Consider the following 16,124-nt stretch of genomic DNA (forward strand, 5'->3'; position numbering starts at 1 on the left):
TTCCCACTTGTGTTTTATTGGCATGTATTTTTATTTCTCTTGGGTTGATTTCTGGGAACAGAACTGCCAGGTAGTAGAGTAGACGTCATAAGAAACTGTCAGTGTCCAAACATTGTCACACCACATGACAAGTGCCTTGTCAGCCTTGTATGGATTCCAGTTTTTTCACAGTCTCTCCTATATACGGTACTATCTGCATCTTAAGTTTTGGCAGTTCTAGAGCCTGTGATATAGTACTGGATTTGGAGTTAAGTTTGCATTTACTAATGAAAAGTATTCAAGTAAGTACTGGACATTTTTGTACTTTGTAAAAATTGTTTGTTCAGGCCTGTTGACGACTTAAGAATTGGGGATCATGCTGGTCTGTGGGTCTTCTACATCACTTGCTGTAGAAGCATGAACACGTGAGCTTCCACTCTAGCTGAGGGGCAGAGACACTCGGATCCTAGGTGCTTCGTGGGCACCCAGTCAAGTTTCAACATTTGTGCCGTTCAGGCACAGTAAAGACTCTCTCTCAAACAATAAGGAGGAGAAGCAATGTGGGGAAAGACATCTTTTGGCCTTCATGCGGTTTGGATGTGTGCTGCTGCTTACACACAAACATGCAGCACACACAGGCATGCATTGCACAATTTTCACAAGATTTATTTATGTTTATTTTACGTGTATGAGTAAACATACATGTATATGTCAACCGTGTGCATGCCTGGTGCCTGTGGAGTCTAGAAGACAGCATCTGCATCAGGTTAGACAGGACCATAGTAAAGTTACAGACCATTGTGAGCCACCATGTGGCTGCTGAGCCTGAGCCTGGATCCTCTGCAAGAATAGAAGTGCATTCCCATGATTCTTTAGGTGCTTCTCAACCATTCAGTATTCCTCTGTGGAGAATTCTCTATTTAGCTCTGTACCCCATTTTCTAATTGGGTTATTTGAGTTTTTGGTGTTTAACTTCTTGAGTTTTGTTTTTATATAGATTGGATATTAGCCCTCTATTGGATGTAGGGTTAGTGAAGATCTTTTCCCAATCTGTAGGTTGCCATTTTGTCCTACTGACTGTATGTTTTGCCTTACAAAAGCTTTTCAGTTTCATGAGGTCCCATTTGTCAATTGTTGATCTTACAGCATGAGCCACTGGTGTTTTGGTCAAGAAATTTTCTTCTGTGCCAATGTGTTCGAGGCTATTTCCTACTTTCTCTTTCATTAGATTCGGTGTATCTGGTTTTATGTTGAGTCCTTGATCGACTTGGACTTAAACTTTGTGCAAAGTGATAAATATGGATCAATTTGCATTCTTCTACATGCAGACCACCAGTTAGACTAAAACCAGTTGTTGAACATGCTTTTCTTCCCCCCCCCCCCGTATGGTTCTTTGTCAAAGATTAAGTGTCCATAGGTATGTGGGTTTATTTCTGGGTCTTCAGTTCTATCCCACCAATTGACCTACCTGTCTCTGTAGCAAAACCATGGGGATTTTTACCACAATTGCTCTGTAGTACAGCTTTAAGTCAGGGATGGTGGTTCCCCCAGAAGTTCTTTTATTGTTGAGAATTGTTTTCACTATCCTGAGATTTTTGTTTTTCCCTATGAAGTTGAGATTGCTCTTTTCATGTCTGTAAAGAATTGTATAAAAGAGCTTAGAGGGGCTGGTCTGAGGTTCCCAGCACATATGAGACAGAGGACTGCCTTATTTGGCCTCAGTTGGAGAGGATGCACCTAATCCTGTAGAGACTTGATGTCCCAGAGAAGGGGAATGTCTGAGAGGGGGGAAGCACCCTCTTAGAGGTGAAGGGGAGGGATGGGGTGAAAAACTCTGGGAGGGCGACATGGAGGGAGGACAACATTTGGTATGCAAATAAATAAAATACTTAATCAAAAAAAATGCTCTTAATTGCTGAGCCGGCTCTCCAGCTCCAGACATTCAAATTTTAAAAGTTAAAAATGTGAGGTTTTTATGAGTGTAGCAATTATACAAAATGCATTTTGTATGCAAATCCTTTGTTAGACTTGTATCTCCAGGAGTTTTTCTTTCTGTTTGTTTAAATGATGAGTATTGTTAAAGAAACTTTAATATTGGCAGTGATTTTTGTCCCTGTACATTTTAGAGCCATGACTTTTGTTTGTGTTTCATGTAAAATGTCTTTGCATGTCACAAAGCGATGAACATGCTCATTTATATTTTTGTCTCCAGGTTTTGTATATATGGCTTTTACATTCAATTCTGTAATCCATATCAAATTAGATTTTCTCTACTGAGCGAGGCAGGTGTCAGAGGTCCTTTTTTTTTCTCCCAGAAGGGTGTCCCATTGCTACAGCACCAAGTATTGAAAGGAATTTTCCTTCTTTACTGAATTATCTTGGCATTTTGACAAAGATTTACATACATTTTCACGTAACACATTGTTTTTACCTATTTACTCTGCACCTGTGTGTGCCTACAAACCTGTCTACGTGCTTGCACACAGGTGCCTCTACAGTACGACAGGGAGTCAGATCTCCTGGAGAAGGACTTGCACACCTGTGTAAGCCTACAAACCTGTCCGCGTGCTTGCACACAGGTGCCTCTACAGTAAGACAGGGAGTCAGATCTCCTGGAGAAGGACTTGCAGTACTTGTCAGATGCCTGTTCGGGATGCTGAGAGTGGAACCTCGTTCTCTGTAAGAGCAGCCAGTGCCCTGAATTGTTGAACTGTCGCTCCAGCCCTCCCTTACATGGTTTGTTTTATAGAATATTTTATCTTTATGTCAGTGCTTATCAATTGCTCCGAACTTATATTTATATATATGTATGTATATAAATTATATCTATTTATTTATATTGCTTACCAATTTCTCTGGACTTATATTAAGTATCATTATCTACTTCGCTTTCCTCGAGTTTCTGTTGGAGGTTGTTTCAGTCAGCTTTAAGCCCTTTATTTTACCATGTAAATTTAAGAATGTAAGTGTCAAATTTTATGAAATTCTTATGGCTTTTTGGTTGATATCACTTTGGTTAAATTATACTCCAGTGTGAATAAATGTACCACTTGAACATCATCATATCTTCTAACAATGAATGTGAGTTATCTACCCATCTTTTTAACTTCTTTAGTACTTCTCAGAAATTTTAGGATTTTTATATATATATATATACACATACATATATATACACATATGTACATATATATGTACATATATGTATACATATGTATACATATATGTGTATATATACACACATATATATATACACACATATATATGTATATACATATATATACACATACATATGGTGTATTTTTTTTGTTAATGGTATAACCACATATTACCTGGTCTTGGTACAACTATAAAATATGTTTGAAAATAGGATATTGAAACACAATGGCCTTTACCACCTTATTTTTAGTTCCACCTGTGGGAGTGTCCCTGTCCCTCCTGTGTGAGGTAAGAGAGTCTGTCAGACTTCCATGGCTCCTCAGTTTCTGGTGTTTAGTTAACCTGAGCTCTATTTTGATTTAGTAGTCTGATGTATCTTAGGAGCTTATGATTTTGCTTTTTGATGACCTGCCTCATTTGGCTGTTGGGGCAAGGCCTGTGGTCTCAGGCAGCTCTGTTTACTTAAGGCAAGACTAGGGCAGCTTCTCTGCTGTTTGTACTGGCTGGTTTTGTGTGTCAACTTGATATAAGCTGGAGTTATCACAGGAAGAGGAGCCTCCCTTGAGAAAATGCCTCCATGAGATCCAGCTGTAAGGCATTTTCTCAAGTAGTAATCAAGGGTGGGAGGGCCCATGGTGAGGTGCCCTAGGGCTGGTAGTCCTGGGCTTTATAAGAGAGCAAGCTGAGCAAGCCAGTAAACAGCACCCCTCCATGGCCTCTACATCAGCTCCTGCCTCCAGGTTCCTACCCTGTGTGAGTTCCAGTCCTGGCTTCCTTTCATGAAGAACAGCAATGTGGAGTGTAAGCTGGATAAAACCTTTCCTCCCCAGCTTGCTTCTTGGTCCTGATGTTTTGTGCAGGAATACAAACCCCGACTAAGACACTATTTTAGCACCCTACCTCTGTGTTCCTTGCTTTTAAATTTCACTTCTTTCCCTAGTTTTTAGCAGCCTCACTTAGGTATCTATCTCAATATGGTTAAATTGGCATTTTTATGATATGTATATTATGTGATAATAGAAAGATTATTGTGTGTATCAGATAAATTTATCAGTTGATATTACAAAGCGCCCACTCTTTTAAGTGTCATCATCTCTGTTCTTGGACTAGTTAAATGCCAACACAGTCACACCATTTACTTATGGTTAGTGACAAGTGTGTCTTTGCTGTCTTATATTCAGCATTCTGAATTTTTGCATCTAAAGCTTGCATCTTAATCAGATGATCATCTCTGATTTTTTTCCCTCTCTCCTGTTCTTTCTCCATTGCGCTCTATTCCTCTATCTTTCTGCAGCACACAATATTGAGCCAAGGACTTGCCTGTGCTTGACAGGCGCCATAGCGTGGTCCTACCTCCCCACCTGGCAGCATTCTCTGATTGTAATTGATTGTGGTAATAGTTATTTTAAGTCGTGACTGAAATGGTTGCTTTACATTTACCATCTTGTGACTTATTTCCCACCTGTTGCATGTGTTTACTTTCCTCTATTTTCCCCATTCTTTTCTCTCTTGTTCCTCAGCTGCCCATGGTATTTCACCCGCCACTGTCGCTTAGTCACTGTATTTTATCCATGCCAGTGAAGAACCAAGCACACCCTCACCTCACGCTTTGTCTTTATATTGCTTGTGCTCATTGCATTCTTCTCTCGAGCATCCTTGTAGCCCACAGCCTTTCCTGCTGCTGCTGGATGTGATGTTCCAAGGCCTTCCGCCACTACCTTATTCTCCAGCGGTTTTTCATGACCTTACTTTCCTTTTACAATAGCACGCTTTGTTACAGGTTTTCATGACCTTACTTTTCTTTTACAATAACACACTTTGTTAGTTGAGACTTGTTTACTTTTGTTTTTGTTTTCTTTTACTAAGACTAGAATGAAAACTGTGAGAGCTGACCCTTATCTTAGTCGTGGCTGTGATAGCCGCTCTTTGAAGAAAACCCAATGATTTTCAGGTCTTCATAAATGCCTTTGGAATAAATGACTGGAATGGACATGTACAAAGGAGGTAAGACCCATGTTAACAACATTACTGAACTAAAAACAATCAGAACATGGAGGGTTTTATTTTATTTATTTTTATTTATTTATTTTTTGTTTAGATAGTTAGGGATAGTAGTATAGTATGAATAGAAAAGAAATAAACCAGATTTCACTTTCATATGTTCCAATGTTACCTGAAGAGAAAACCAAGCTTCAATCTTCACTCTACACAGAAGAGAAATAAAACTCCATTGTGAGAATAGAGTTAAGACCTGTTCATTCTAGATTAGTGGTTCTCAACCTTCCCGATGGTGTGACTCTTTAATACAGTCTCTCATGTTGTAGTGACCCTCATCCATAAAGTTATTTTGTTGCTACTTCATTACTGCAATTTTGCTACTGTTATCAATTACAGTATAAGTATCTGATATGCAGATGATCTTAGGCAACTCCTATGGAAGGGTCATTCCATCCTGAAACGGGTCGAGACCCACAGGTTGAGAACCACTGATCTTGATGGGACCTGTGGCTACTAGTATGGAGAGCTGCTGTGCTCGTGGCACAATCTGAGAAGCTCGTGGCACAACCCTCAGTACAGAAAATGTCCCTGTAAGAAAGCCTGTGGAGCATTTTCTTCATTGACGACTGATATGGTAGGCTCAGCCTGCTGTGTGCCAGCCTTGAGAAGGTGTGGAAGTTACACTCAGCAATCCCGAAGCCTTGGAGAAACATCATGTTTCCATGGCCTCTGCTTCTGTTCCCTCTTCCAGATTCCTGCAACACAGTATAACTAGTAGGCCAAAGGGTTACATAAAATTAATCATAGAAGCATCAGAAGCAGTGTGTGTTCTCTGGTTGGCAATAAAAAGTTAAATGCAGCACCCTAGCCTGGCATAAGCATCGATCTAGTCTCCACTTAAAAAATTAATTTAAGGGTGGTCAAGCTTGTATGAAATCATAGTCTAATAAATACTCTCAGAATTACAATATGGTACTAAAGATTAGGGTTCCTTTCATTAGTCTAGATTTATTAAAGAATCATAAGAGGCTGGCAGTCCTGATAAAATCCCTTTGGAGAATGATACAACTTAGCTGCGATTGCTTCAGGATCTATTGAAAGTTGATCTTGCCATGCTTGCGTATTATCAGACCACATATGAGATCGAAAACTTGACAAATGGTGAAGAAGATGAGAAACAGACAAAAATCATTTAGATATTTCAAATGTTGGGAAAATGAGCCTAGAGGGTGGTGTCCGTGTAAGCATAAGGACCCAGGTCCGTTAGTGCAGGATCCCAAGCACTAAAAAGAAGATAACTCCGGATGTAACCCCGGCACTGGGCATTGAGGGATGGACAGAGTCCTGGTGCCCTTTGACTAGTCGAGTTCTGAGTGCAATAAGAGATGTCTTATACAAAAATAAGGCTGGAGAGGAACGATTAAGGACAAGTAATAATGACTTCTGGCTTTTACGTCCCAGCGTACACGCACCTGCATATTCATATGCATACACAGAAACACACACACACACACACACACACACACACTATTAAATACACACATGTAGGAAAGCAATCAACATCTGCTGAATGTCTGCTGGCTGCTGAGCACTGTGAAGGGTCCTCAGGACACTAGGATGCTAAGGCCATCTAATGTCGGGGAGTCTTCAGGGAGATTAATCCGAGGAACTGATGTCAGTTCTGGGCAGAAGAACAAGACAACCATTGAACTGATGCTAGTCAAAACCAACATGAACTTAATGCTTAATATAATTCTAAAATCAAATATATCAAAATAATGCTTTTAGTGTCAGAGTCATTTTTGGGAAGATGTTGCAAATGTATTATTTTATTTTGACTTGTTTTCAGCTGCGTTATAGTAAGTTCGTATTGAGACATGAAGTTTCTTTGATGTAAAATTGGGTAATGTCATAACAAGTTGAGGGAATATATTTCTGACAAATTAATCAATATTAATCTGGTAGCAAGCTTATAATATTTCTATCTTCAAACACATTCTGTGTAACATTCTGTTAATAGTTTGCTTGAAAATATGTAAGGTGTGATTTTTAGACATGCTAATAAGGTGAGGCTGGAAGGTTGTCAAATATTTGATGCATGGAGACATCAAGAGAGAAACTAGAAGGATCGTTTCTCACATCTCATTGGCTTCTGTCAGATATATCAGTGTTGCGTAATGTTCGGCAAATGCTTCTCTAAGAACCCTCCAGGATATATCCCATCTGACCTTCAAAGAGCCTCTCTTATAGACATTCTACAGTCACATTAATCTAGAGGACAAATTTGGCAGTATGGATATCAGGGCTTCCTAAACCAGGGTCATGGTATAGAATATGGAGGTCTCAAAATACTTGCTAACAGTAAATATTATCTGAACACACAATGACCAAAAATCACTTTAAAAATCAAAACCACAATGAATCTGAGGTGTTCTTGCCAGCTCTCAGCCATGTCAAGCCATACAACCACACTTCAGCCTTGGTTCTGAACGCAAAACATGCATGCTCTCCTCTGAGCATTCCCACCATCCCACCATCCAACACAGCAAGTGCTGTCTGAGCATTCACACCATCCAACACAGCAAGTGCCGTCTGAGCATTCACACCATCCCACCATCCAACATGGCAAGTGCTGTCTGAGCATTCACACCATCCAACACAGCAAGTGCCGTCTGAGGATTCACACCATCCCACCATCCAACACGGCAAGTGCCGTCTGAGCATTCACACCATCCAACACAGCAAGTGCCGTCTGAGCATTCACACCATTCCACCATCCAACACGGCAAGTGCTGTCTGAGCATTCACACCATCCCACCATCCAACACAGCAAGTGCTGTCTGAGCATTCACACCATCCCACCATCCAACACTGCAAGTGCTGTCTGAGCATTCACACCATCCCACCACCCAACACTGCAAGTGCTGTGTGAACATTCACACCATCCCACCATCCAACACGGCAAGTGCTGTCTGAGGATTCACACCATCCCACCACCCAACACTGCAAGTGCTGTCTGAGGATTCACACCATCCCACCATCCAACACGGCAAGTGCTGTCTGAGCATTCACACCATCCCACCACCCAACACGGCAAGTGCCGTCTGAGCATTCACACCATCCCACCATCCAACACGGCAAGTGCTGTCTGAGCATTCACACCATCCCACCACCCAACACTGCAAGTGCCGTCTGAGCCCTTCACCTTAGACTGCTGTGTGTTATGACCTGCAGTGCTTTTGCTGTTCTTATTGAGTGGCTTAAATTTAGAAAGTGAAGACTTTAAATGTTTTGCTCTCACAAATCTTTAACATGTAAGTATCTTTGGATTGGATTGTATTAGAATGTTTCAGCTAAAAGACCGCAGTTTGGATTGATAGCCTGATTTTGTAAAAAGAAATATTGAATGAATTTTGGCTTGGAACTAGGGCAGACACTTTCTAACCATTTCTGAAATGGCCACAAATACACTTCTGCCATTTAGTTAGTAGTGACATGTGTTTATGATAATTGGTGTTCTCAACATTGATTATTATCAAATAAAAATGTCAGTCAGCTCTAAAAAGTGTTGATGACGGTTCATGCCCTATGATATCAATTATTCATTTAGGATTTAATTTTTCACATAAAGCACACAAGCACAGCTATGGCATTAATGTATAAATCTGCTTTCATCTTTAATAAGTGATACAATTACATGAAAATCAAAGAATTGTTTTAAAACAAGTTTCTCCATGATTTATGAAGAGCAACTGTTTGATTTATAAGCTTATGTCTATATACCCAGGATCACGCACAGTTTCTGAGGCAAAAACTCTCTTCTGAGGTCACTTAGTGGAAAAGGCTTACCGAGCTCTGGTATAGATGTGGATGATGACGTAGTGAAAGGATTAGCAGAGTGTGACCTGCACTACACCACCGTTAACTGCGAGAATGTGCATCTGGGCCTAAACTCAAAGTAAACCAGATAGGGTGACACGAAGTAAGGGGGAAAAGGCATGGCCAGGAGGCAGAGCTTTGCATCAGCTTCAGATTTTAAGTCAAGTGAGCTCAATCCACGTGCTGCTGCATGAGACTCAGTTACTCACAAGCTCATGCAGTCTTAGTTTGTAAATTTGGAATTGTAGCATATTAACAGACTGGGGATCATCTAGAATACTTCAGAAAACAGCTTCAGAAGAGTAGGGCTACTGTGAGGGTCCACTGACTGGGGAGATGGCTTGACTTGGTGGTAAAGTGCTTCCTGTACAAATATGAGTATGAGACTTTGATGCCCGGAGCCTGGGTGAAAAGCTGAATATGGTGGCGTGCCCAGTGCTGGGGATGTTGAAGCAGGAAGGTCTCTAAGGCTCACTGGACAGAGCTGAGTCAGCAGACTTCAAGTCCCACTGAGAGCCTTAGTCAAAAATTAAGTGGACTCTTACTGAGGACATGTAAGGTTGTCCTGTAGTCTCCACATGCACTCATGTGCACATACAAACATGTGCACCCTCCACATATGATATAGAAAGTTAAGAGGAAAAATTGAAAAACCTGGGAATAACTTGGAGATGGTTTGAAGGTAGAAGATATAGCAGGGATAGAAGAGAGGCTGTGCACTGTTGGGAAGAAAGAATAATAATCATTTTTCATTGTGACCTCTAGAATTAGAGACTTGTCATTGACGGTTCATCTACAGTGTAGTATGTTTGGGGTCCTTAAACTAGAAATTTTCTAATTCTGAATGGTCTTAACATAGTATGGACTATATCAGAGTGATCCACAGAGGTGACGTGGATTCCTCCCACCACGGTGCATCTGCAGGTTGTACTGTTTTTTCCCTCTTAGATGATACTCTTAGGAAACTGAGCTTGGAAAGGCCCAGGTCACCCAACCTCTTCCAGGCGTGATGTGTGAGAGAGTACTGGTAATCGATGAGAAGGCTATGGAGGAGTTAGACCGTGTGACCTACCAAGTTTCTCCTCGCAAAACTCATAAAGTGACATTTACCCTTGTGAGCTCACCTTACTTCAGACTCCAGCCTTTATCCCGGCAACCCTAAGAACTTAAATTGGTTTTTGTCTCAAATGCAAGCAGACTTTGGCCTTCTGGGTCACATGAAAAATAATTGTTGAAATCTGTCATTGCTGTGTTGATTTGGGTTATCAAATCTCTATTCCTTCTTTCTCCGACCACATTCTTTTGGAAGGGGGATAGTACTTCTGTCTTATTGCATGCTGTCTTAGTACAGTGAATCCCAGTACCTGCTCTCCATCTGGAATAAGTGAATAGGCTCCTGTTACCATGCCTATCATTGATCCCTCTGCTATGACCCAGAACAGTTATCTGAGTGAACATGACCAGTCCTTCCAGGATTCAGATTCACAGCATATCATAGGAAAGACAGATGGAAGTTAAGTATCTGATTATGTGTTTTCTGTGTGGATGGCCCCAACCCAGGACCATGGCACCACATTGGTTTCTGGCTTATGAAGCTGTCTTGGTTCTTAACTCTTTCTAAGATTACATCCTGGTGTTTCTATAATGTATGCTTCTCATGAATTCTCCTTTGATTACAGTGGCCAAAGCCAATTTATGATTTTGTCCATAGGATCCCAAGGAACGTAAGATTTATGCATAAAATTCAAAAATTTAATTTACCAATTTACAAAATACTGAAAACCTGTTGGACAGGTAAAATATCTTCCTGAAGGAAAGATCCATACAGAGCCGGGATATCAAAAAATGTTGCCTAATGATCAGAGAATCTGGACACGTACATATGGATTTAAGGGGTTTGAAATGGGTCTTGTGTTTGAGGTGTTTTCTGCAGTAAATCAAAATTACTATGAGTATAATGCCTCCCAACACTCATGAATGCCCCCATGAATTCCTCCTTTGGTTTGAAATGGTCAATTCGATTTAAATTTTCTAAAACTCTCAGTCAGGTTACTGGTAATCCATACAGGTCTCAGATTCTCCTCTTTAAGAAAAATGTTCATCCTCTTGGTAGTACCTGGAGCCTGAAGCAGGAGAATCATAAAGTTGAAACCTATTTGGACTGTACTGTGATTCTCCCCACCTTTGTCTCTGTCTTTCTGTTTCTGCCTCTCTCTGTTTCTGTCTTTGTCTCTGTCTCTTTCTCTCTCACATACACAAAGATACAGAAAATGAAGGTACAACTGATATAATGAATAAATGTTGTAGTATTAAAATACTTAACACAAACTCTATAAGTAAATATATAAAGTGATACAAAAGAGAAATAACTGTTCATTTCCCTGATTCATAAAAAGTAGCTTCACTTTTATTCTTAAGTACTCTCATGATGCTCTTGACTCTGACTTCTGTTTACCACCTATTCTTAAATTTCCAGGTCATTTTAGGACAGACATTTAGACATAGAATTGGAAAATTTTGGCACTTTTGACCAGAATATAATTCTCAGTGCCATTTTTTCCATCTGAAATGTTTATGGAAGAACACAAAATGTTTTATGGGCACAGAAATTGACATTTGGCATTGAATTGAATTATGGTCAGGACAAAATTGAAAGTTATCTATCCTATGAAAATGATTACATTGGTGCACCATTAGCCAGGGATATTCCTGGGCAGAATGCTCAGACTTACCTGTGTTGGGTGCTGTGTTATCTTGGATATGGGTCTATGAATAAATGGGGTTACAATTTCTTCAGGGTCAAGATAGGTCAGATTGGTTACTCTCCCTTGTAGAATGTTTGCCTCAAAAACCAGATATGCTGGGCTTAGCTTACTAATTATTTTCCCCATTATCTAATAGGCCTGTAATAATCCTACCTGTTTGTTAGAGGTTGGACTGTATGTGTCTCAGGTTGTTTATATTTGGATGGGAGATTTTTACATCAACTGACTGTGGACCCTCCTCATGTAGCCAAAGAATGGATTCTTCATTCTACCAAATCAATTGAGATTTGATACAGATGATTGATCATTTATGCATACAGTTTATCTATACATTTACACTGATGACCCAGTAACACTAATGTGAGAAGCCAACATTATGATTTTTATTTATTAGCAACATAAAATCTATGAGGTGCAAGTTTAGTGAAAGATTTTGTCCCAAAATTATGTGGAGATTGAAGAAAACATATCCAATGTTGATCTCTGTTCTCTCTCTCTCTTTCCCTCTCACTCTCTCTCTCATGCACACACACAACACACACACACAGACACACCTGCACAAAACAGATACACACTCAACACACATAAGCATATACATAGAAATACTCAGACATGCCAACATGAGGATATTGATTTAATCAGGCAATAGATTAACCTAAAGTAGTGGTGGATATGAGCTACTAGCTACACCATGTGAAACAGGAAGCCACATTTCACAGCTGTGTTTGAGAGAGAACTGGATTAGAATTTTGTCTTCATCCCTCGTTAGTTGTGTGATCTTGAACAAGCTGTTTGACCTTTCTAAGTTCCATCTTCACTGCTACAGAATAGGTGTAAAATAATCTTACTACCACATTTTGTGTCAACTAATGGCCATAAAAATGTCTTGAGAAAGATTCTCCTTTTGATGGGAAGTATAGTGTGTCTGGGGTGCATGCGTGCATGGATGTGGACACATGCCATGGTGATCTGAGGACAACTAATAGCAATCTGTTCTCTCCTTTCACTGTGTGGATGCTGGCATCAAAGTCAGATTATTGTGCTTGGTGGAAGCACCTTTGTGCACTGGACGTCTTGCCAGCCTAGAAGGAGAGGTAGTTTTGACTGTCTCATTTGACATCCCTATTCTAAAATGTGCTGGCTACAAATGGATACTGAATCGAGCTCTATGTCTAGCTTTGCAGTGAGATCCCTCAAATGAGGAAAATAACTTTTCTCTTCTGAATATTGCCTACTAAAGTCACTGAGGAGTCTACTGAGTAGCAAGTAGGACTAGTGATGATCGCACCTTCTCGAGTGTGTAAAGATCAGCAGATCTGTTCACTCATAGACAATGCAGTCTTGGGACTCCTATGTCCTCCCACATGGACAAGGTGAAGTCCACGGCCACCCTTTACATTCTAAGAGCAGCTGACTGAAACGGATGCCTCCACAGAAGGAGTTCTGCTTGTTAGGTGCTGGTTTTGGTGAGGGACAAAATGTCACACTCGGCATCAGAAGACTTCGTGAGTGTGTCTTCTGGACCCCTTCAGGCATCTGAGGAGCTCACTGAGCTTGAGCCGTGTGGTCAGGATGCTGTTCAGGTGCTGCACGCAGGGCTAAGGTACACCCTGTCAGGAGCAGATGGCGATGCTAGATGCCATGTCAGAGGACACCTGCGCTGAGAAGAGAACAAGCAGCAGAGTGGCATCCTTGCAAGTCTCACATTGTCAAGGACACCAATTAAATCTATGCTTTTTTGAGATATTTGTTTGCAACCAAACAGGAGGTCAAGAATGGTGAAGAATAACGTTCTCTGAGTCTGCACCTACCAGTGAATCCAGTGGGCACAGATGCCACCAAGCCCTTCCCAGCAGGAGAAGGAGCATCCTGCCCCTTTTGTTAAGTCTTTCTATGCAGTAGATCCCCCCACATGCCTTACATATTCCTCCTGCCACTCCCAGCAAAGGCCTTGATGTATATATACCTCCTTCCTAGTAGCATAGTTCCAAGCAGTTTTTGTCTAATGAGATGACTTTTCCCTGGACTTAGCTGGTGTGTGTGTGTGTGTGTGTGTGTGTGTGTGTGTGTGTGTATGTGTGTGTGTGTCTATATATGTATGTGTGTATATTTTGAATGCATGTGTGCTTGTTTGGATGCATGAATGTGTATTTGCCCACAGAGTCCCTAGGTTTATGTGGGGTTTTTCTTAATTACTCTCCACCTCAATCATTGAAGTAGAATCTCTCAAAGGAACCCTGTGCTTACCCGATACAGCCATTAAAACTATCAGGCTTGCCTGAGAGAACCCTTTTCTAGACTTCTCAGGGTGAGAATTACAGGTGAACTTCCAAGTCTACCCAGCATTTGATTCTGGAGCTCAAGACCCCAGTCCTCGACTTACATGGTAAGTGTTGTATCTGGAACCTTCTGCCCAGTGCCTGGACTTATGGTTTGTTTTCAGCATTTTTTTTTTAAAGGTAGTTTTCGTGCCATCCAACTAAGAGGTCGTCAAAGTTATCTGACCCCTAGCAGCTCACACATGCCAGGTTGGGCCACCCTCTGTCTTCCTGAAGCAGTTTCTGTTGCCTAGTAGACGGTCGGCATCCTCTCTCCGTGCCCTTCAATGTCCCATCCTTTCCTAGCACCCACACCATTCTGTTGCCTGGTAGACGGTCGGCATCCTCTCTCTGCGCCCTTCAGTCTCCCATCCTCTCTCAGTACCTGCACCGTTGCCTCTTTGGGAGTCATTGGAGAGGCTTACCATTGGCAATCCGAGTCTCAGAGCATCCAAGGACTTTCTGATGTCTTGGTACATTTTGCAAATAAGACCTGACTAGCATTTGTTTCCAGACTTGGAATGAACGAAGCCCATTGAGCTTTGCAGTATACATTTAGTTTTAAAACTTGATTCTGGCACTTACTCATAGAGCAGCTGATTCTTGCAGGTGATGCCAACACAATTTAAACAATTTCAGAAGGGGGACTTGTTCATAGTATTTAAAGTTTCTCTTTCCTCCGATGAATCCTATCTTCATAATCCAGCTTAAACATGTTGGCAACTCTTGGCCTTGCTTTCTAGCCACTTTCAGAACTTCCAGTAGCTACAGGTGATGGGTGTACATGTTTTCCTGAAATGTAATGAAGTACCAAGTTTTATAAAAATGGAAAGGGCCAAGTTTTTTTTTTTTTTAATTGACAAAAAAAAGGAATGAAGCATTTAATGAGATTTGTTTTAAAGCTGTTATTTTGGAGATTGAAGTAAATCCTCTTAAGTACCACAAATTTTGAGTCATAAGAATTTGCCTTAAGAATTGTTTTTTTCTAACATTGTAAATAAAACAAAACCAAGCATCCTATTTCTGGGCGTGATGATGTATTCTTTCCTCTCAGGGTCATGCTGTGAGACCCATGAGGGGTTTGATCATGGGAAGTTATGCTCTGAGATCCATGAGGGGTGCGGTCACACTGATTGTGATATTTAAAAGGTGTCCCCACTTTTTAAAAAGACAATGAAATTATTTTCAGGACTTGATTATTTTAAAATCAAAGTCCACCCTTCTCAGTCAGGTTAATTCAGGCAGACATATTTTAGCGCTTAACCTCAGAGTACATTCCTCACCTGTAACTTTCAGTTTCCTGTCATAGAAACCCCAAAGGGATATCTGTCAAAGCCAGAATATTTAGATTAATTGGGGTCTCTGTGATGCTTTCCAGCCCAAGATGACCTCATCACCTGAGGGAGGACTGGATCGTCCCTAGGCTCAGAGGTTGCGTACCCTCCTGCTGTCCTTCACATCATCTAGACATGTCCCCTGTCTATGTGAGGGTTTCTCTTCTTGATTTTGTTTCCTTTTTTCCCTGTACTGGCAAGGCTCAAATGGTCCATATTAGTATACAGTTATTTTATTTATGATAATCCTATCTCCTTGCTCTGATTAAAAAAGGAGACACTAATTCCTAATTTAAAATATTCTTTCATTAATTAAAACCTCCGAATCTTAGTTCAATATGATCTTGAGAAGTCTGGCTAATCCATAGGGAACACACAGTTTTGGGAAATATCATTGCTGCTCTGTAAAATGTCAAGTGTCTTTGCAACAAACATTTATTTAGATGAATAGTTTGCTTACAAGGGAAATGCTTTCCTAGAAGTAGACACAAACTATGCAGCATTTTCCCAAAAGGCTTAGTGTCTCAAGATGGCCTCCAAAGTGTTACAGGACCTTGATCCCTGCAGATCTTAGGCTCCTAAACATGTCCAATAGTATACAAGATGTAGCCATGGGTATTGTCTTAATGTTTTGATCTAGTTGAATGTGCCCAATTGGTGGAAAATAACTTAAATACTAGCGAAGTGATGAAAAA

At 40.7% G+C, this 16,124-nt stretch overlaps 1 long non-coding RNA gene across 1 annotated transcript; it reads right to left on the minus strand.

The window, feature by feature from the left end:
• Positions 1 to 12,398: 12,398 nt before the first annotated feature.
• LOC116093932 lies at positions 12,399 to 14,881 on the minus strand. Its single transcript, XR_004119897.1, has 2 exons — positions 14,681 to 14,881; positions 12,399 to 13,437 (listed from the first exon to the last, which is right to left on the minus strand). It is a non-coding gene; the product is annotated as an uncharacterized LOC116093932 (long non-coding RNA).
• Positions 14,882 to 16,124: the final 1,243 nt, after the last annotated feature.

This window comes from Mastomys coucha, unplaced genomic scaffold (assembly GCF_008632895.1).
Source record: "Mastomys coucha isolate ucsf_1 unplaced genomic scaffold, UCSF_Mcou_1 pScaffold16, whole genome shotgun sequence".
NCBI classification, from domain to species: Eukaryota; Metazoa; Chordata; class Mammalia; order Rodentia; family Muridae; genus Mastomys; species Mastomys coucha.